At 43.8% G+C, this 22,878-nt stretch overlaps 1 pseudogene; it reads left to right on the top strand.

Moving 5' to 3' along the window:
- The first annotated feature begins 2,885 nt into the window (after nucleotides 1-2,885).
- LOC135534104 (tyrosine-protein kinase JAK1-like) overlaps nucleotides 2,886-22,878 on the top strand; it is a 42,623-nt pseudogene continuing 22,630 nt past the window's right edge.

Below are 22,878 nucleotides of genomic sequence, written 5' to 3'. Positions count from 1 at the left end.
GGGAATACCAGTACCGGATCAATGTGCAGCTATATACAGGGAATACCAGTACCGGATCAATGTGCAGCTATATACAGGGAATACCAGTACCCAATGTATATACAGGGAATACCAGTGCAGCTATATACAGGGAGTACCAGTACCCGATCATTGTGCAGCTATATACAGGGAGTACCAGTACCGGATCATTGTGCAGCTATATACAGGGAGTACCAGTACCCGATCATTGTGCAGCTATATACAGGGAGTACCAGTACCGGATCATTGTGCAGCTATATACAGGGAATACCAGTACCCGATCATTGTGCAGCTATATACAGGGAATACCAGTACCGGATCAATGTGCAGCTATATACAGGGAATACCAGTACCGGATCAATGTGCAGCTATATACAGGGAATACCAGTACCGGATCAATGTGCAGCTATATACAGGGAATACCAGTACCGGATCAATGTGCAGCTATATACAGGGAGTACCAGTACCGGATCAATGTGCAGCTATATACAGGGAGTACCAGTACCCGATCATTGTGCAGCTATATACAGGGAATACCAGTACCCGATCATTGTGCAGCTATATACAGGGAATACCAGTACCCGATCATTGTGCAGCTATATACAGGGAATACCAGTACCCGATCATTGTGCAGCTATATACAGGGAATACCAGTACCGGATCAATGTGCAGCTATATACAGGGAGTACCAGTACCGGATCAATGTGCAGCTATATACAGGGAGTACCAGTACCGGATCAATGTGCAGCTATATACAGGGAGTACCAGTACCGGATCAATGTGCAGCTATATACAGGGAGTACCAGTACCCGATCATTGTGCAGCTATATACAGGGAGTACCAGTACCCGATCATTGTGCAGCTATATACAGGGAGTACCAGTACCCGATCATTGTGCAGCTATATACAGGGAATACCAGTACCGGATCATTGTGCAGCTATATACAGGGAATACCAGTACCCGATCATTGTGCAGCTATATACAGGGAATACCAGTACCGGATCAATGTGCAGCTATATACAGGGAATACCAGTACCCGATCATTGTGCAGCTATATACAGGGAATACCAGTACCCGATCATTGTGCAGCTATATACAGGGAGTACCAGTACCCGATCATTGTGCAGCTATATACAGGGAATACCAGTACCCGATCATTGTGCAGCTATATACAGGGAATACCAGTACCGGATCAATGTGCAGCTATATACAGGGAATACCAGTACCGGATCAATGTGCAGCTATATACAGGGAATACCAGTACCGGATCAATGTGCAGCTATATACAGGGAGTACCAGTACCCGATCATTGTGCAGCTATATACAGGGAGTACCAGTACCCGATCATTGTGCAGCTATATACAGGGAGTACCAGTACCGCATCAATGTGCAGCTATATACAGGGAGTACCAGTACCGGATCAATGTGCAGCTATATACAGGGAATACCAGTACCGGATCAATGTGCAGCTATATACAGGGAATACCAGTACCGGATCAATGTGCTGCTATATACAGGGAATACCAGTACCGGATCAATGTGCAGCTATATACAGGGAATACCTGTACCGGATCAATGTGCAGCTATATACAGGGAATACCAGTACCGGATCAATGTGCAGCTATATACAGGGAATACCAGTACCGGATCAATGTGCAGCTATATACAGGGAATACCAGTACCGGATCAATGTGCAGCTATATACAGGGAATACCAGTACCGGATCAATGTGCAGCTATATACAGGGAATACCAGTACCGGATCAATGTGCAGCTATATACAGGGAATACCAGTACCGGATCATTGTGCAGCTATATACAGGGAATACCAGTACCGGATCATTGTGCAGGGGGTATGAGAGGTAGATATGTACATAAAGGCAGGGCAAAGTGACTCGGCATCCGGATAGATAATAATTAGGTATTCGAGGTAGATATGTACATAAAGACAGGGTAAAGTGACTAGACGTCAGGATAGATAATAATGAGGTAGATATATACATAAAGACAGGGTAAAGTGACTAGACATCGGCAGGATAGATAATGAGGTAGATATGTACTTAGGGTAAAGTGACTAGGCATCAGGATAGATAATAATGAGGTAGATAGATACATAAAGACAGGGTAAAGTGACTAGACATCGTCAGGATAGATAATGAGGTAGATATGTACATAAAGACAGGGTAAAGTGACTAGACGTCAGGATAGATAATAATGAGGTAGATATATACATAAAGACAGGGTAAAGTGACTAGGCATCCGGATAGATAATGAGGTAGATATGTACATAAAGACAGGGTAAAGTGACTAGATGTCGTCAGGATAGATAATAATGAGGTAGATATGTACATAAAGACAGGGTAAAGTGACTAGACGTCGTCAGGATAGATAATGAGGTAGATATGTACATAAAGACAGGGTAAAGTGACTAGATGTCGTCAGGATAGATAATAATGAGGTAGATATGTAAATAAAGACAGGGTAAAGTGACTAGATGTCGTCAGGATAGATAATAATGAGGTAGATATGTACATAAAGACAGGGTAAAGTGACTAGATGTCATCAGGATAGATAATGAGGTAGATATGTACATAAAGACAGGGTAAAGTGACTAGATGTCGTCAGGATAGATAATAATGAGGTAGATATGTAAATAAAGACAGGGTAAAGTGACTAGGCATCAGGATAGATAATAATAAGAGTAAGGACAAAGAGTAGCAACATTTGCCTGTGCTCCGGTACCGTTTGCCGGACGGTAGCAGAGTGAACAGTCTATGTCTTGGGTGACTGAAGTCTTTGGACATGGTTGGACAGCTTGATATAAAGGTCCTGGATATGATTCACTACTCTTCATTTCATTGGAACATTAGTCAGCCAATCATATGTGGGTGTGTTTCCAGGGCCAGAATGATTTCCAGAAGGGTCTGGCTGTGGTTCGTTGCCCCCAGAGTGAGGCAGAGCAGCATGAGATAGAGAATGAGTGCCTGGGCATGGCTGTACTGGCCATCACTCACTATGCTATGACCAGAGAGATTCCCCTGTCTACTGCCTCCAATGAGATCAGGTAGAGATGTACACAGATATACACACACAAACACACAACATAGACACACACAACCAGATATACTCTGTAATCTATACACACATATTTCTCAAATGGAAAGGAATGACAATGTTCCTAATTCCTCCACTGCCTCCATCTCTGCTCCCTCGCTCTCCATCTCTGCTCTCTCTCTCCATCTCTGCTCCCTCGCTCTCCATCTCTGCTCTCTCTCTCTCCATCTCTGCTCCCTCGCTCTCCATCTCTGCTCTCTCTCTCTCCATCCCTGCTCCATCTCTGCCCCCTCTCTTCTCCATCTCTGCCCCCTCTCTTCTCCATCTCTGCCCCTCTCTTCTCCTTCTCTGCCCCCTCTCTTCTCCTTCTCTGCCCCCTCTCTGCTCCTTCTCTGCCCCCTCTCTGCTCCTTCTCTGCCCCCTCTCTGCTCCTTCTCTGCCCCCTCTCTGCTCCTTCTCTGCCCCCTCTCTTCTCCATCTCTGCCCCCTCTCTTCTCCATCTCTGCCCCCTCTCTTCTCCATCTCTGCCCCCTCTCTTCTCCATCTCTGCCCCCTCTCTTCTCCATCTCTGCCCCCTCTCTTCTCCATCTCTGCCCCCTCTCTTCTCCATCTCTGCCCCCTCTCTTCTCCTTCTCTGCCCCCTCTCTTCTCCTTCTCTGCCCCCTCTCTGCCCCCTCTCTTCTCCCTCTCTGCCCCCTCTCTTCTCCATCTCTGCCCCCTCTCTTCTCCTTCTCTGCCCCCTCTCTTCTCCATCTCTGCCCCCTCTCTTCTCCTTCTCTGCCCCCTTCTCTTCTCTTCTCCATCTCTGCCCCCTCTCTTCTCCATCTCTGCCCCCTCTCTCTTCTCCATCTCTGCCCCCTCTCTTCTCCATCTCTGCCCCCTCTCTTCTCCATCTCTGCCCCCTCTCTACTCCCTCTCTGCTGCCTCTCTTCGCCATCACTCCTCCCTCTCCAGCTACAAGCGTTTCATCCCGGAGAAACTGAACAGGCAAATCAAACAGCGGAACATTCTCACCCGGCTCCGCATCAACAACGTCTTCAAGAACTTCCTGAATGAGTTCAACAGTCGCACTGTTCAGGACAGTAACATCACACTGTACGACCTGAAGATCAAGTACCTGTCCACCCTGGAAGGCCTGACCCGGGGCCTGGGGAGGGAGATGCTGGAGCCCAGGGCCCTGGTAGTTACCCAAGAGGTAGAGACCAATGGGGAGCTGAGCCACGGGCCTGAGTCCTCCCTGGCCATGGAGGTCCAGGTTACTGGCACCACAGGGATATCATACAGGAGGAAGCCCCCTAATGTGAGTGGTCACTGGGTCCTTTTTTTATGTTAAGGAGGATGTGTGGGATTTGAGTTGGTGTGAGATGTTTGGAGATTTTCAAATGTTTTTTTGTGGATTTGAATGTGTAGAACGTGGTATTTGTGTGGGTGTGATTTTGAGTTGGCTTGAGAAACTGTATATTATCTCTGAAGTTGGAGTGAATTTGGAAGGTATTGATGAAGTATCTGAATGTATTTTGAAACTCATCTAAGAGAAATCTCTTGACAATGTATTTTTCCTTTCATTGGCAATAGAATACCTTGATCCTGAAAGAGAAGAACAAGTCCAAAAAGAACAAGTTTGAGGGCAAACAGACCAAGAAGAAAGACGCCAGCGAAGGCTGGGTGACATTCTGTGACTTCCACGAGATCACACACATTGTCATCAAAGAGTCCACTGTCACCATCTTCAGACAGGATAACAAGAAGATGGTGAGACACACGCATCTCTCCAAACACTACCTGAGCTTGGATTACTAGATTAAGCAGTGACCGTAGCATATTAATGAGTGATTAATGAACGTTGTCTCTACTGTATCGTCTTCGCTCCAGCCAGCCAGAGTTCAAATGTCACCAGGCCTAACAGCCAGCCAACATAGCTAAGGGACAAATAATGTGATTAGTAGTCTGTGTTTAGATTATCGACCAGTTTCTACTGTGAAATGCTTTGTCGATACAGGTCCAGGACACTAAGGAATGGACACAAGAAAGGAAACTAGTGCATTGTTTTGGAACAGACTAAAGGCAACAGCTAATGGGGATCTAAATAAAGAAAAAATAATCAAATGTTTTGATTTCTAAAGTATTTCTTACTATTGTTTAATGCTCCTATTGTCCCACAGGAGGTGCAGCTGGAGTTTAAAGGAGAGGCGCTGGCGTTCGCTGCCCTGGTGGATGGGTATTTCCGTCTGACGGTCGATGCCCATCACTACCTGTGTACAGAGGTGGCCCCTTCCTCTGTGGTGCAGAACCTACAGAACTGCTGTCATGGACCTATCTGGTCAGTACTCACTCTCTCTCGGTGTGTCCATTTCTTTTTCTCTAGCTCGCTCTCTCTCTGACTGTTTCTCTCTCTCTTTCTGTCTTTTGTTCTCTCTTTCATACCCATTTTTATCTTCCATCACTTCTATCTGTTTAACTTCTTAATCTAGCGTTGAGTTTTGTGTTGTTGACCGTTGGTTCTGTTTGTTCATCCTGCAGTACGGAGTATGCCAACCAGAAGCTTCGTCAGGAGGGCAACGAGGAGGGAACCTACGTCCTGCGCTGGTCCTGTACTGACTACCATCACATCATCATGACCGTGGTCTGCAGCGAGGTAACACACACACATACACACTGAGAACTAGGTCTGGGACGATACCATTATCGCGATACTCGTTAGTATTGTGGCAAGGAAATAAAAACTAAGCTTATTTAACTTCTTTAGGAAAATGGCTCTAATGTTGGAAACAAACATCATTATGTTGTCTTCCAGAGTCAAATGTATTTATTTCTAACCTATAACACACAATATTTAACATACAGCAAGTTATTAAAGGACCAAAGAGTTTGGTCTGCTTTGTGTTTTCATTTTTTGCCATGGAAAAAATATTGCGATACTGATATCGTCACAGCCCTACTGAGAACACAAACAATGTATTTCTGCAGGCAGGGAGAGTGGGGTGGAAATGACTGAAGTGGGCGAGGTGGAACAAGTGGAGAAGTCAGATAAAAGGCCAAAGTTCAGAGATCATTACACAAGGAAGTGACTAAGAACAGATATAACACAGATGATGTCTGACACACATGACACACACACACACACACTGCTCATTGTCTGACTGTTTCGTTATTGTCTGATAAAGAGTACTGAAAACCATGATGATGATAGAAGAGCAATTAAAGTCCTTTTCAGACAATGTGTGGTTACTGTCAAAACAAGCACATACCAGGTGACACACCAGAGTAGATTTTGAGCAGAACCTGGTGGTCTGGTGTCTGTATCACATCATCATGGTAAGATGTCCTACATTAGTAAACACTGTTGTTCAGTGTCAACACTCTGACTGAGCAGCCTCACATGCATGCACAACACATGGTCAAACAGGCTCCAAGTGTGCGTGCGCGAGAGAGTATGTGTGTGTGTGTGTGTTGTTTGTGTGTGTGTGTGTGTTGTTTGAGGCATCCATTCTCAATTAAATGAATTCTGTTCCAGTCAATAGCATGTGACTTAATGTACAGGCTGATTGGGATGTGGTGTTCCAGTGGACAGTTGGTTTTATCCAGCTAACTCGGGTCTAATCTAAACAGTAGTGAAAACGGACTTAAAAGACCTGCTAGCTTTGTTCAAAGTATTGATTAGCCTTTTATTGTAACATCTTTCACTACCAGCTAAACTCTGTTGTTGTTGTAACATCTTTCACTACCAGCTAAACTCTGTGGTTGTTGTAACATCTTTCACTACCAGCTGAACTCTGTGGTTGTTGTAACATCTTTCACTACCAGCTGAACTCTGTGTGGTTGTTGTAACATCTTTCACTACCAGCTAAACCTGTGGTTGTTGTAACATCTTTCACTACCAGTTGAACTCTGTGTGGTTGTTGTAACTCTTTCACTCTAAACTTTTGTTGTAACATCTTTCACTTCTCCTACCAGCTAAACTCTGTGGTTGTTGTAACATCTTTCACTACCAGCTGAACTCTGTGTGGTTGTTGTAACATCTTTCACTACAGCTGAACTCTGTGTGGTTGTTGTAACATCTATTACTCTCTCCCTCTTCTTTCTTTCTCCTCTTTGATTCCCCCAAACTGACCACCACCTCTCCCTTGTCTCTCCCTCTATCTCCACCTGGATCAGTTGGATCTGTGTGAGTCGAGACAGGTGCGTCAGTATAAGAACTTCCAGATCGAGGTGGGTTCAGAGGGTTTTCGTCTGTACGGGACAGAGACCTACAGGTCATCTCTCAGAGAGCTGCTAGACCACCTGTCTGGACAGAACCTCCGTACCGACAACCTCCGCTTCCAGCTCAGCCGCTGCTGCCCCCCACAGCCCAGAGGTAGGGGGAGAGAGAGACACACACACAGACACACATACGTACACACACCTTGGTCAGTATGAAACTCTCACTTCAGTTGTTAGTATTTTTGTTGCAGTCCCTCAATGTGTTTTGTATACGTGTCAAACACACACATTGCCCTGAACCCTTAGTGTGATTTGGCTCTGGTCTGCTGAAAGGATGTTCCTTTGAAAGCCTGTTTACACCACGAGTTCTAGTTTCTCTTAGCGACACTGCCTCACCATGGTTACCACTCGCTTAACCATCTCAATACCTCAGCTCTGTTTTGTAGCTGTGTGCAACCATGTGTGGATTTGGCTATGTGTTGTTGTATGTGTACACTGTAAAACCAAGTGTTTAGGATCTGAACACAACTAAACACTTTTCTGGAACACTTTCTAAACGCATCGAGGCGTTTCGAATTTCAGTGAAAATGTGTCAGTGTTTAGATTGTAATTATTTTTATTAACTGAAACACTTTTTAAACACGAGCACAATTATTCAGTACAAGGCGTTTAGGTTTTAAACAGTGTAGGGTGTAAAGCTCTATTTGCATACTTCCCAGCGTGCCTTTTGAGTGAATGTGAGAGAGACCCACCCATGACTGTATTTGTTAGTGATATACATGGTTGTTGCGTTCAATAAGGGAATGTGTTTCAAGTAATATTTTACTTTAGATAAATAACTTACATTGTTCAAAATTATCTTTGTATAGTATAACATTGGTTGATTTCAATGTGCATGAGGAAACATAGATATTAAAACAAACTATTGTAAAAATCTACCTGCAGCAAAACATGCTGGGAAATATGATAACAGAAATGAACTCACACAGTTGATTAACAAACATTTTAAAAGATGTATTGACTCAAATGTCCTGTTTAGTTGACACATTCCTAACACTGATCTAAATAAAAGGCATGGAATGTCACATCAATATCGAATGACTAAATGCACTCTAAACAAGTTGATAGGAAAGTCAAATCTGAACACTTAGGAGAAGTAGTTGTTCTCCTGGTTGGAAACTGACTGGAAATAGATGACTAACGTGTTTAATCCTGCATTCTAAATGCCCGTTTTTCAGGTTTTGTTTAGGTTATGAACTTGTCAAATGTTTTCATTATTTTGCTGTGTGTGTACAAGGCGTTTAGGTTTTAAACAGTGTAGGGTGTGTTCATAACCTAAAGTGTTCCAGAAAAGTGTGTGTGTGTGTGCTTTTCAGTGAGAGGGAGGGACAGTATCTACATGTGGGTGTTTTTGCAATCGTGTGTGTGTGCATGTACTGTGTGTCTGTAAGCACCCCGTCTTGTTTATCCCCTCTCTCTCTCTCGCTCTCTCACCCTCTCTCTCTCTCTCGCTCTCACTCTGTGTGTGTGTGTCTGTAAGCACCCTGTCTTGTTTATCCCCTCTCTCTCTCTCGCTCTGTGTGTGTGTGTCTGTAAGCACCCTGTCTTGTTTATCCTCTCTCTGTGTGTGTCTGTAAGCACCCTGTCTTGTTTATCCTCTCTCTGTGTGTGTGTCTGTAAGCACTCTGTCTTGTTTATCCCCTCTCTCTCTCTCTCTCTCTCTCGCTCTGTGTGTGTGTCTGTAAGCACTCTGTCTTGTTTATCCTCTCTCTTTCTGTGTGTGTGTCTGTAAGCACTCTGTCTTGTTTATCCTCTCTCTTTCTGTGTGTGTGTCTGTAAGCACTCTGTCTTGTTTATCCCTCTCTCTCGCTCTGTGTGTGTGTGTGTGTGTCTGTAAGCACCCTGTCTTGTTTATCCTCTCTTTCTGTGTGTGTGTGTGTCTGTAAGCACTCTGTCTTGTTTATCCCCTCTCTCTCTCTCTCTCTCTCTGTGTGTGTGTGTCTGTAAGCACCCTGTCTTGTTTATCCTTTCTCTCTCTCTGTCTCTGTCTCTGTCTCTGTCTCTGTCTCTGTCTCTGTCTCTGTCTCTGTCTCTCTCTCTCTCTCTCTCTCTGTGTGTGTGTGTCTGTGTAAGCACCCTGTATTGTTTATCCTCTCTCTTCTCTCTCTGTGTGTCTGTAAGCACTCTGTCTTGTTTATCCCCTCTCTCTCTGTGTGTCTGTAAGCACCCTGTCTTGTTTATCCTCTCTCTCTCTCTCTGTGTGTGTGTGTCTGTAAGCACCCTGTCTTGTTTATCCTCTCTCTCTCTCTCTCTCTCTCTCTCTCTCTCTCTCTCTCTCTCTCTCTCTCTCTCTCTCTCTCTCTCTCTCTCTCTCTCGTGTGTCTGTAAGCATCCTGTCTTGTTTATCCCTCTCCCTCTCTCTGTGTGCGTGTGTCTGTAAGCACCCTGTCTTGTTTATCCCCTCTCCCTCTCTCTGTGTGCGTGTGTCTGTAAGCACCCTGTCTTGCTTATCCCCTCTCTCTCTCTCTGTGTGTGTCTGTAAGCACCCTGTCTTGCTTATCCCCTCTCTCTCTCTGTGCGTGTGTCTGTAAGCACCCTGTCTTGTTTATCCTTTCTCTCTCTGTGTGCGTCTGTCTGTAAGCACTCTGTCTTGTTTATCCCCTCTCTCTGTGTGTGCGTGTGTCTGTAAGCACCCTGTCTTGTTTATCCTCTCTCTGTGTGTGCGTGTGTCTGTAAGCACCCTGTCTTGTTTATCTTCTCTCTCTCTGTGTGCGTGTGTCTGTAAGCACTCTGTCTTGTTTATCCTCTCTCTCTCTGTGTGCGTGTGTCTGTAAGCACCCTGTCTTGTTTATCCTCTCTCTCTCTGTGTGCGTGTGTCTGTAAGCACCCTGTCTTGTTTATCCCCTCTCTCTCTCTGTGTGTGTGTGTCTGTAAGCACCCTGTCTTGTTTATCCCCTCTCTCTCTGTGTGTGTGTGTGTCTGTAAGCACCCTGTCTTGTTTATCCCCTCTCTCTCTCTGTGTGTCTGTAAGCACCCTGTCTTGTTTATCCTCTCTCTCTGTGTGTGTGCGCATGCATCAGGAGAAGGAAGACTGTGTAGTACTGTGGTTTCCACACTCACAGCTCTCTTCTGTTTACAGTGTGAGTGGGTTACCTGCTATGAGGGGCCCATCACAAGGGTGGAACATCATTTGTGTTTTTATGGTAGGGGTGTTCGGTGCGGGGACCTCGTTTCGGTCTGCACTGTGAATGAAAACATAATAGTATATTTACTAAATAAAAACACTGGCCCTATATGCTATGCCTATGCTGCTTTATAGGCCTACGCCTCTTGAGTAAATCTGAGCTCAAAAACAACTAGAGCTTATGCTCTTTGGTTTTTACTAGAGCTTATTTATTTTTTTACTAGAGCTTATGCTTTTTTTTAACAAGTAGAGCTTATGTTTTTTTTTTAAACAAGTAAAGCTTATGCTTTTTTTTAAACAAGTAAAGCTTATGCTTTTTTTTTTAAACAAGTAAAAAAAGCTTATGCTTTTTTAAACAAGTAGAGCTTATGCTTTTTTTTTTAAAAAAAGTAGAGCTTTTTTTAAAAAGTAAAGTTAGAGCTTATGCTTTTTTAAAAACAAGTGCTTTTTTTTTTAAACAAGTAGAGCTTATGCTTTTTTTTAAAACAAGTAGAAGCTTATGCTTTTTTTTAAAACAAGTAGAAACAAGCTTATGCTTTTTAAAGCTTAAAAACAAGTAGAGCTTATGCTTTTTTTAAAAACAAGTAGAGCTTATGCTTTTTTACAAAAACAAGTCGAGCTTATGCTTTTTTACAAAACAAGTCGAGTTTATGCGCATGTTGCAATCAAAATTTGAATCTTAATTTGGGGCATTTCAAGCTGTTCTTTTGTGAGAGGCAGCTGGGCAATAGTTATGTACGACGGTGAGTGGTGGGGTCGATAAACCAGGAGGATTCTCCATCATTGTTTAATGATGGAGAATCCCTGTCGGTTGATGGATGGAGAATCCCAGTTTCCCAGTAGATTACGATGGACAGAGAGTTGCCTGCCCCGGTCTGCTAGCCCCTGCTAACTGCTTGCTTGCTAACCCGGTCTGCTAACTGCTAGCTTGCCAGCCCCGGTCTGCTAACTGCTAGCTTGTTTAGCCCAGCCTACTAACTGTTAGCGTGTTAGCATCGGCCTGCTAACTGTCTGAATCGCCGTGTCCCCAGTCAGCCCAACCACTCACTAGACCCATATGTTCACTTGGCTACGCATGCCTCTCTCTAATATCAATATGCCTTGTCCATTACTGTCCTGGTTAGTGATTACTGTCTTATTTCACTGTAGAGCCTCTAGCCCTGCTCAATATGCCTTAACCAACCATGATGTTCCACCTCTAACATATTTTTTTATTTTTATTTCACCTTTATTTAACCAGGTAGGAAAGTTGAGAACAAGTTCTCATTTACAATTGCGACCTGGCCAAGATAAAGCAAAGCAGTTCGACACATACAACGACACAGAGTTACACATGGAGTAAAACAAACATACAGTATCAAGAAGTCTATATACGATGTGAGCAAATGAGGTGAGATAAGGGAGCTAAAGGCAATAAAAGGCCATGGTGGCAAAGTAAATACAATATAGCAAGTAAAACACTGGAATGGTAGATTTGCAATGGAAGAATGTGCAAAGTAGAAATAAAAATAATGGGGTGCAAAGGAGCAAAATAAATAAATAAAATTAAATACAGTAGGGAAAGAGGTAGTTGTTTGGGCTAAAATATAGGTGGGCTATGTACAGGTGCAGTAATCTGTGAGCTGCTCTGACAGTTGGTGCTTAAAGCTAGTGAGGGAGATAAGTGTTTCCAGTTTCAGAGATTTTTGTAGTTCGTTCCAGTCATTGGCAGCAGAGAACTGGAAGGAGAGGCGGCCAAAGAAATAATTGGTTTTGGGGGTGACTAGAGAGATATACCCGCTGGAGCGTGTGCTACAGGTGGGTGATGCTATGGTGACCAGCGAGCTGAGATAAGGGGGGACTTTACCTAGCAGGGTCTTGTAGATGACATGGAGCCAGTGGGTTTGGCGACGAGTATGAAGCGAGGGCCAGCCAACGAGAGCGTACAGGTCGCAATGGTGGGTAGTATATGGGGCTTTGGTGACAAAACGGATTGCATCCATTTTGTTGAGTAGGGTATTGGAGGCTATTTTGTAAATGACATCGCCAAAGTCGAGGATTGGTAGGATGGTCAGTTTTACAAGGGTATGTTTGGCAGCATGAGTGAAGGATGCTTTGTTGCGAAATAGGAAGCCAATTCTAGATTTAAGTTTGGATTGGAGATGTTTGATGTGGGTCTGGAAGGAGAGTTTACAGTCGAACCAGACACCGAAGTATTTGTAGTTGTCCACGTATTCTAAGTCAGAGCCGTCCAGAGTAGTGATGTTGGACAGGCGGGCAGGTGCGGGTAGCGATCGGTTGAAGAGCATGCATTTAGTTTTACTTGTATTTAAGAGCAATTGGAGGCCACGGAAGGAGTGTTGTATGGCATTGAAGCTTGCCTGGAGGGTTGTTAACACGGTGTCCAAAGAAGGGCCAGAAGTATACAGAATGGTGTTGTCTGCATAGAGGTGGATCAGAGACTCACCAGCAGCAAGAGCGACCTCATTGATGTATACAGAGAAGAGAGTCGGTCCAAGAATTGAACCCTGTGGCACCCCCATAGAGACTGCCAGAGGTCCGGACAGCAGACCCTCCGATTTGACACACTGAACTCTCAGAGAAGTAGTTGGTGAACCAGGCGAGGCAATCATTTGAGAAACCAAGGCTGTCGAGTCTGCCGATGAGGATGTGGTGATTGACAGAGTCAAAAGCCTTGGCCAGATCAATGAACACGGCTGCACAGTAATGTTTCTTATCGATGGCGGTTAAGATATCGTTAAGGACCTTGAGCGTGGCTGAGGTGCACCCATGACCAGCTCTGAAACCAGATTGCATAGCAGAGAAGGTATGGTGAGATTCGAAATGGTCGGTAATCTGTTTGTTGACTTGGCTTTCGAAGACCTTAGAAAGGCATGGTAGGATAGATATAGGTCTGTAGCAGTTTGGGTCAAGAGTGTCCCCCCTTTGAAGAGGGGATGACCGCAGCTGCTTTCCAATCTTTGGGAATCTCAGACGACATGAAAGAGAGGTTGAACAGGCTAGTAATAGGGGTGGCAACAATTTCGGCAGATAATTTTAGAAAGAAAGGGTCCAGATCGTCAAGCACGGCTGATTTGTAGGGGTCCAGATTTTGCAGCTCTTTCAGAACATCAGCTGAACGGATTTGGGAGAAGGAGAAATGGGGAAGGCTTGGGCGAGTTGCTGTGGGGGGTGCAGTGCTGTTGACCGGGGTAGGAGTAGCCAGGTGGAAAGCATGGCCAGCCGTAGAAAAATGCTTATTGAAATTCTCAATTATAGTGGATTTATTGGTGGTGACAGTGTTTCCTAGCAGTGGGCAGTTGGGAGGAGGTGCTCTTATTCTCCATGGACTTTACAGGTGTCCCAGAATATTGACCTCATCCCGTCAGTAGATGATGCCTGGCTATTCTTTAAAAGTGCCTTCCTCACCATCTTAAATAAGCGTCTCCAATCCAAAATTAAATCTAGAATCGCAACAAAGCATCCTTCACTCATGCTGACAAACATACCCTCGTAAGACTGACCATCATACCGATCCTCGACTTCGGTGATGTCATCTATTGAATAGCCTCCTACACTCTACTCAACAAACTGGATGCAGTCTATCACAGTGCCATCCGTTTTGTCACCAAAGCCCCATACACTACCCACCATTGCGACCTGTATGCTCTCGTTGCTTTGACCTCGCTTCATACTCGTCGCCAAAACCACTGGCTTCAGGTTATCTCCAAGTCTCTGCTAGGTAAAGCCCCGCCTTATCTCAGCTCCCTGGTCACCATAGCAGCACCCACCCGTTGCACAAGCTCCAGCAGGTATATCTCACTGGTCAACCCCAAAGCCAATTCCTCCTTTGGTCATCTTTCCTTCCAGTTCTCTGCTGCCAATGACTGGAACGAACTGCAAAAATCTCTGAAGCTGGAGACTCACATCTCCCTCACTAGCTTTAAGCACCAGCTGTCAGAGCAGCTTACAGATCACCACACCTGTACATAGCCCATCTATCTACCTACCTCATCCCAATACTGTATTTATTTATCTTGCTCCTTTGCACCCCAGTATCTCTACTTGCACATTCTTCTGCACATCTACCATTCCAGTGTTTAATTGCTATATTGTAATTACTTCGCCACTATGGCCTATTTATTGCCTTAATTTACCTCATTTGCTCTCACTGTATATAGACTTTTTGTTTTCTTTTGTTCTACTGTATTATTGACTATGTTTTGTTTATTCCATGTGTAACTCTGTTGTTGTATGTGTCGAATTGCTATGCTTTATCTTGGCCAGGTCGCAGTTGCAAATGAGAACTTGTTCTCAACTAGCCAACCTGGTTAAATAAAGGTGTTCTCAACTAGGACCTGGTTAAATAAAGGTGTTCTCAACTAGGTGTTAAATAAAGGTGTTCTCAACTAGCCGACCTGGTTAAATAAAGGTGTTCCGAGGTGTTCTCAACTAGGTTAAATAAAGGTGTTCTCAACTAACTAGCCGATTAAATAAAGGTGTTCTCAACTGCCTACCTGTTAAATAAAGGTGTTCTCAACTAGCCTACCTGATTAAATAAAGGTGTTCTCAACTAGCCTACCTGATTAAAGGAAGGTTAAATAAAACAATAAAATTGTAAAACAAGGAATAATCACACAAATGTGGATATTTTTCCAGTCCCCACAAGGAAAAAGTATATTTTAGGGGTAGAATTCAGGTTAGGATTTTGAATGGGAATCAATTGTTTGGTCCCCACAAGGTTAGTAAAACAAGTGTGTGTGTGTGTGTGTGTGTGTGTGTGTGTGTGTGTGTGTGTGTGTGTGTGTGTTGTCAACCACAGAGTTCGTATTGTCAGAACATCACTTCCTCCTCTTCACCCAGCCACATACTGCGGGGCGTTCAAACTCCACACACACACCAACGTGCATATACTCATGTGTACTACTCGCATATACACACCCATTTTGCTTATGCAAGCAGACATACTTGTTGTTTTCAAGCCGAACCCCCCCCTTGCCCCATCCCCACCAAATAATAAAGACGTCAGACCAAACTCAACAGCACGTGTCACAGTCAACAAATTGCGTACCTTGACCTGCATTTTGTTTGTTAACATAGGCTACATTGTCTCTTGGGTTGATATGTAAACAATGTTGCTTCATCTCCACATGGTATAAGCCATTCATAGTCTTTGTTCATTCTTTACCAGCTGATAGGGAGACTGGTGTTTTGTTGCAGAAGCGTGGGTGGTGTTCATTAGGTACCAGAACTGAAAAGTTTAAAGGTCCCATGCAGCTGTTTTTATCTCCAACAATTAAGTACCTTATTATGATTGTTTTCAATTAAAATGGTCAAAAAGAAACAAAAATAGCTTCTTTGCAAATAGCAATTTCTCAGGCAATAATTTAGCTAGGACTGTCTTGGAGTGATCTGAATGGGGAGGGGACAATGGACAACTTGCTGAGGTTTAGAACTCTCTTTGTTATTAACTAAAGGGACATTTCTATTTTTTTCTACATATTCATCAACTCTAGCATCACCCCAACATCAACATACAGTAGCATTCAAAATTGTGGACACACCGACTCATTCAAGAGTTTTTCTTTATTTGTACTGTTTTCTACATTGTAGAATAGTAGTGAAGACACAAACTATGAAATAACACACATGGAATCATGTAGTAACCAAAAAAGTGTTAAAGAAATTAAAATATATTTTAGATTTTAGAATCTTCAAAGTAGCCACTCTTTGCCTTGATGACAGCTTTGTACACTCTTGGCATTCACTCAACTAGCTTCACGAGGTAGTCACCTGGAATGCATTTCAATTAACAGGTGTGCCTTGTTAAAAGTTCATTTGAGGAAGTTCTTTCCTCCTTAATGTGTTTGAGCCAAGCAGTTGTGTTGTGACAAGGTAGGGGTAGTAAACAGAAGGTAGCCCTATTTGGTAAAAGACCAAGTCCATATTATGGCAAGAACAGCTCAAATAAGCAAAGAGAAACGACAGTCCATCATTACTTTAAGACATGAAGGTCAGTCAATCCAGAAAATGTCAAGAACTTTCTAAGTATCTTCAAGTGCAGTCGCAACCATCAAGAGCTATGATGAAACTGGCTCTCATGAAGACCGCCACAAGAAAGGAAGACCCAGAGTTAACTCTGCTGCAGAGGATAAGTTCATTAGAGTTACCAGCCTCAGTAACAGACACATCTCAACATCAACTGTTCAGAGGAGACTGCGTGAATCAGGCCTTCATGGTCGAATTGCTGCAAAGAAACCATTACTAAAGGACACCAATAATAAGAAGAGACTTGCTTGGGCCAAGAAACACCAGCAAGAGACGTTAGACCGGTGGAAATCTGTCTTTGGTCTGATTAGTCCAAATTTGAGATTTTTGGTTCCAACCTCCTTCTCTTTGTGAGACGCAGAGTAGGTGAATGGATGATATCTGCATGTGTGGTTCCCGCTGTGAAGCATGGAAGAGAAGGTGAGGGGTGCTTTTCTGGTGACACTGTCAGTGATTTATTTAAAATTCAAGGCACACTTAACCAGCATGGCAACCACAGCATTCTGCAGTGATAAGCCATCCCATCTGGTTTGCGCTTAGTGAGACAAACATTTGTTTTTCAACAGGACAATGACCCAACACACCTCCAGGCTCAGTAAGAGCTATTTGACCAAGAATGAGAGTGATGGAGTGCTACATCAGATGATCTGGCCTCCACAATCATCCGACCTCAACCCAATTGAGATGGTTTGGGATGAGTTGGACCGCAGAGTGAAGGAAATGAAGCCAACAAACCATTCCAGGTGAAGCTGGTTGCTAGAATGCCAAGCTGCCATCAAGGCAAAGGGTGGCTACTTTGAAGAATCTCATATATATTTAGCTTTGTTTTAACACATTTTTTGGTTACTACATGATTCCATATGTGTTATTTCATAGATTTTATGTCTTCACTATTATTCTACAATGTAGAGAATAGTAAAATAAAGAAAAACCCTTGAATGAATAGGTGTGTCCAAACATTTGACTGGTTCTGTATGTGTCATGGAGCTGTTCTATGTTTTGTATTAAAAAAAGACAGGAAGTTAAGTGTTTCCAATGACATCATTAACCAATTAGTAGGCAATGCCTCATCATTTGTTAAAAGCCACTTTGCGGGCTCTACTGTTGTTGCTACGAGACGTTTCCACTTCACAATAACAACACTTGATCAGGGCAGCTCTAGCAGGGCAGAAATTTGACGAACTGACTTGTTGGAAAGATGGCATCCTATGACTGTGTCATGTTGAAAGTCACTGAGCACTTCAGTAAAGCCATTCTACTACCAATGTTTGTCTATGGAGATTGCATGGCTGTGCGCTCAATTTTATATACCTGTCAGCAACGGGCGTGGCCACACTATATAGTTGAAGTCAGAAGTTTACATACACCTTAGCCAAATACATTTAAATTAAGTTTTTCACAATTCTGGACATTTTAATCCTAGTATAAATTCCCTGTCTTAGGTCAGTTAGGATCACCACTTTATTTTAAGAATGTGAAATGTCAGAATAATAGTAAAGAGAATTTATTTAAGCTTTTATTTCTTTCATCACATTCCCAGTGGGTCAGAAGTTTACATATGCTCAATTAGTATTTGGTAGCATTTCCTTTAAATTGTTTAACTTGGGTCAAACATTTCAGGTAGCCTTCCACAAGCTTCCCACAATAAGTTTGGCCCATTCCTTCTGACAGAGCTTGTGTAACTGAGTCAGGTTTGAAAGCCTCCTTGCTCGCACACAATTTTTCAGTTCTACCCACATATTTTCTAAGATTTAGGTCATGGCTTAGTGATGGCCTCTCCAATACCTTGTCTTTGTTGTCCTTAAGGCATTTTGCCACAACTTTGAAAGTATGCTTGAGGTCATTGTCCATTTGGAAGACCCATTTGCGACCAAGCTTTAACTTCCTGACTGATGTCTTGAGATGTTGCTTCAACATATCCACATAATTTTCCCACCCCATGATGCCATCTATTTTGTGAAGTGCACCAGTCCCTCCTGCAGCAAAGCACCCCACAACATGATGCTGCCACCCACATGCTTCAAGGTTGGGATGGTGTTCTTCGGCATGCAAGCCTCCACATATTTCCTCCAAACATAATGATGGTCATTAATGCCAAACAGTTATATTTTTGTTTCATCAGACCAGAGGACATTTCTCCAAAAAAGTACGATCTTTGTCCCCATGTGCAGTTGCAAACCGTAGTTTGGCTTTTTTAATGGCGGATTTGGAGCAGTGGCTTCTTCCTTGCTGAGCAGCCTTTCAGGTTATGTAGATATAGGACTCATTTTACTGTGCATATAGATACTTTTGTACCTGTTTCCTAAAGCATCTTCACAAGGTCCTTTGCTGCTGTTCTGGGATTGATTTGCACTTTTCTCACCAAAGTACGGTCATCTCTAGGAGACAGAATGTGTCTCCTTTCTAAGAGGTATGATGGCTGTGTGGTCCCATGGTGTTTATACTTGCGTACTATTGTTTGTACAGATGAGTGTGGTACCTTCAGGTACCTTTGGAAATTGCTCTCAAGGATGAACCAGACTTGTGGAGGTCTACAATTTCTTTTTCTGAGGTCTTGGCTGATTTTCTTTTGATTTTCCCATGATGTCAATCAAAGAGGTACTGAGTTTGAAGGGAGGCCTTGAAATACAGGTACACCTCCAATTGACTCAAATGACATCAATTAGCCTATCAAAAGTCATGACATCATTTTCTTGAATTTCCCAAGCTGTTTAAAGCCACAGTTAAAGTAGTGTATGTACACTTCTGACCCAACTGGAATTGTGATACAGTGAATAAGTGAAATAATCTGTCTGTAAACAATTGTTGGAAAAATTACTTGCGTCATGAACCAAGTAGATGTCCTAACCGACTTGCCAAACCTATAGTTTGTTAACAAGACATTTTTGGAGTGGTTGAAAAACGAGTTTTAATGACTCCTACCTAGGTGGTTATACACTTCCAACTTCAACTGTATATATACAAACGTAAGTTGATGTTGGGGTGGTTCTGGAGATGATGAATATGAAGTTGAAAATGTTTTCCCTTTAACTAATTTACCACATGGCGATGTCACCATGGAAGGCCAAATCTCCATCCCACCACAACCGGCTGAAATATCAGGCGGTCTTTTCAAACAGCTCTTATACTAAAGGGGCATTATCATCATTTTCACAATATTATTCCAACCAAATATTGTGGACGTACATATAAAACCGGAAAATCACGTTTTGACTGCACTGGGCCTGTTGTGTGCTGCACTGGGCCTGTGTGTGCTGCACTGGGCCTGGTGTGTGCTGCACTGGGCCTGGTGTGCTGCACTGGGCCTGGTGTGTGCTGCACTGGGCCTGGTGTGTGCTGCACTGGGCCTGGTGTGTGCTGCACTGGGCCTGGTGTGTGCCCTGGTGTGTGCTGCACTGGGCCTGTTGTGTGCCCTGGTGTGTGCTGCACTGGGCCTTGAAAAGCTTTTTGTTGTTGTTGTGTGCCCTGGTGTGTGCTGCACTGGCTAATGTGTGTGCGTGTGTGTTTCAGAGGTGTCCAACCTGCTGGTGGTAACTAAGGACAGAGTGCTGGTTCCCCAGACAACCCTGCAGGAGAGTCAACTCAGCTTCCACAGGATTCTCAAGGAGGAGATCATGCAGGTGCTGTATCACAAACACACACACTGCGACACACACACCTCTACACACACTGCGACACACACACACTCTTCGCACACTGCTACGCACACACACTCTATACACACACACCCTCTACATACACTGCGACACACTGCTACACACACACACTGCTGGAACCACGTAGGTTTTTTTTTTTCTCAAGAATGCGTAGCAGTGCAGACGTGGTTTGTCGTCCTCTTGTTTACTTTTTGTATTTTTTTGTATATATTCCAATTTATTTTTCAATCTCTTTTTCCCTTTTTAAATTAAATATACCTTCCAGTAACCCGCCTCACTCAATGTGACACGGATCCGCTATTTTTTAGACCTAATACCGTGTGGCGGACTGCAATAGCATCAAATAGTCCCCGCTATATGCAACTGTTCAGGGAAGTCAGGAACCAATTCACACAGTCAAGAAAGCAAAGGCTAGCTTTTTCAAACAGAAATTTGCATCCTGTAGCTCTAACTCCCAAAAGTTTTGGGACACTGTAAAGTCAATGGAGAACAAGAGCACCTCCTCCCAGCTGCCCACTGTACTGAGGGTAGGCAACACGGTCACCAGCGTTAAAACCATGATAATTGAACATTTCAATAAGCATTTCTCTACGGCTGGCCATGCTTTCCTCCTGGCTACTCCAACCCCGGCCAACAGCTCCGCACCCCCCGCAGCTACTTGCTCGAGCTTCTCCTTCACCCAAATACAGATCGTAGATGTTCTGAAAGAGCTGCAAAACCTGGACCCGTACAAATCAGCTGGGCTAGACAATCTGGACCCTCTCTTCTAAAATTATCCGCCGTCATTGTTGCAACCCCTATTACCAGTCTGTTCAACCTCTTTCGTATCCTCCGAGATCCCTAAAGATTGGAAAGTTGCCGCGGTCATCCCCCTCTTCAAAGGGAGTTACACTCTAGACCCAAACTGTTAGACAGTTTGGCCCTGCCTTCTAAAGTCTTTGAAAGCCAAGTAAATAAACAGATCCCTGACCATTTCAAATCTCACCGTACCTTCTCCGCTGTGCAATCCGATTTCAGAGCTGGTCATGGGTGCACCTCAGACACACTCAAGGTACTAAACAATATCATAACCGCCATTGATAAAAGACAGTACTGTGCAGCCGCTTCATCAACCTGGCCAAGGCTTTCGACTGTCACTCATATTCTTATCGGCAGACTCAATAGCCTTGGTTTCTCAAATGACTGCCTCGCCTAGTTCACCAACTACTTCACAGACAAAGTTCAGTGTGTCAAATCGGAGGGCCTATTGTCCGGACCTCTGGCAGTCTCTATGGGGATTCCACAGGGTACAATTCTCTGGCCGACTCTTTTCTCTGTATACATCAATGATGTTGCTCTTGCTGCTGGTGATTCTCTGATCCACCTCTACGCAGACGAAACCATTCTGTATACATCTGACCATTCTTTGGACACTGTGTTAACAAACCTCCAAACGAGCTTCAATGCCACACAACACTCCTTCCGTGGCCTCCAACTGCTCTTAAACGCTAGCAAAACTAAATGCATGCTTTTCAAACTTTCACTGCCCGCACCTGCCCGCCCGACTAGCATCACTACTCTGGACGGTTCTGACCTTGAATACGTGGACAACTACAAATACCTAGGTGTCTGGCTCGACTGTAAACTCTCCTTCCAGACTCATATTAAACATCTCCAATCCAAAATGAAATCTAGAATCGTCTTTCTATTTAGCAAAAAAAGCCTCCTTCACTCACGCCGACAAACTTACCCTAGTAAAACTGACTATCCTACCGATCCTCGACTTCGGCGATGTCATCTACAAAATAGCCTCCAATACTCTACTCAGCAAATTGGATGTAGTTTATTACAGTGCCACCCATTTTGTTACCAAGCGCCTTGTACCACCCACCAATGCGACCTGTATGCTCTAGTCGGCTGGCCCTCGCTACATACTCGTCGCCAGACCCACTGGCTCCAGGTCATCTATAAGTCTATGCTAGGTAAAGCGCTGCCTTATCTCAGCTCACTGGTCACCATAGCAGCACTCACCCGTAGCACGCACTCCAGCAGGTACATCTCACAGGTCATCCCCAAATCCAACACCTCTTTGGCCGTCTTTCCTTCCAATTCTCTGCTGCCAGTGACTGGAATGAATTGCAAAAATCGCTGAAGCTGGAGGTTTATATTTCCCCAACTAACTTTAAACATCAGCTATCTGAGCAGGTAACCGATCGCTGCAGCTGTACATAGTCCATCTGTAAATAGCCCACCCAATCTACCTACCTCATCCCCATATTGTTTCTATTTACTTTGCTGTTCTTCTGCACACCAGTATCACTACTTATACACCATCATCTGCTCATCTATCACTCCAGTGTTAATCTGCTAAATTGTAATTGCCTTTCCACCTCATGCCAATTGCACACACTGTATATAGACTTTCTTTTTTCCCTATTGTGACTGTACGCTTGTTTACTCCATGTGTAACTCTGTGTTGTTGTTTGTGTCACACTGCTTTGCTTTATCTTGGCCAGATCGCAGTTGTAAATGAGAACTTGTTCTCAACTAGCTTACCTGGTTAAATAAAGGTGAAATAAAAAATAATAAAACACATGCACTCTACACACACTGCTAGACACACTCTACACACACTGCTAGACACACTCTACACACACTCTACACACACTGCTAGACACACTCTACACACACTGCTAGACACACTCTACACACACTGCTGGACACACTCTACACACACTGCTGGACACACTCTACACACAC

Source organism: Oncorhynchus masou, unplaced genomic scaffold (assembly GCF_036934945.1).
Source record: "Oncorhynchus masou masou isolate Uvic2021 unplaced genomic scaffold, UVic_Omas_1.1 unplaced_scaffold_3008, whole genome shotgun sequence".
Classification (NCBI taxonomy): domain Eukaryota; kingdom Metazoa; phylum Chordata; class Actinopteri; order Salmoniformes; family Salmonidae; genus Oncorhynchus; species Oncorhynchus masou.
The sequence above is the reverse complement of the archived record's forward strand: the minus strand, read 5'-3'. Positions and strand labels throughout refer to the sequence as shown.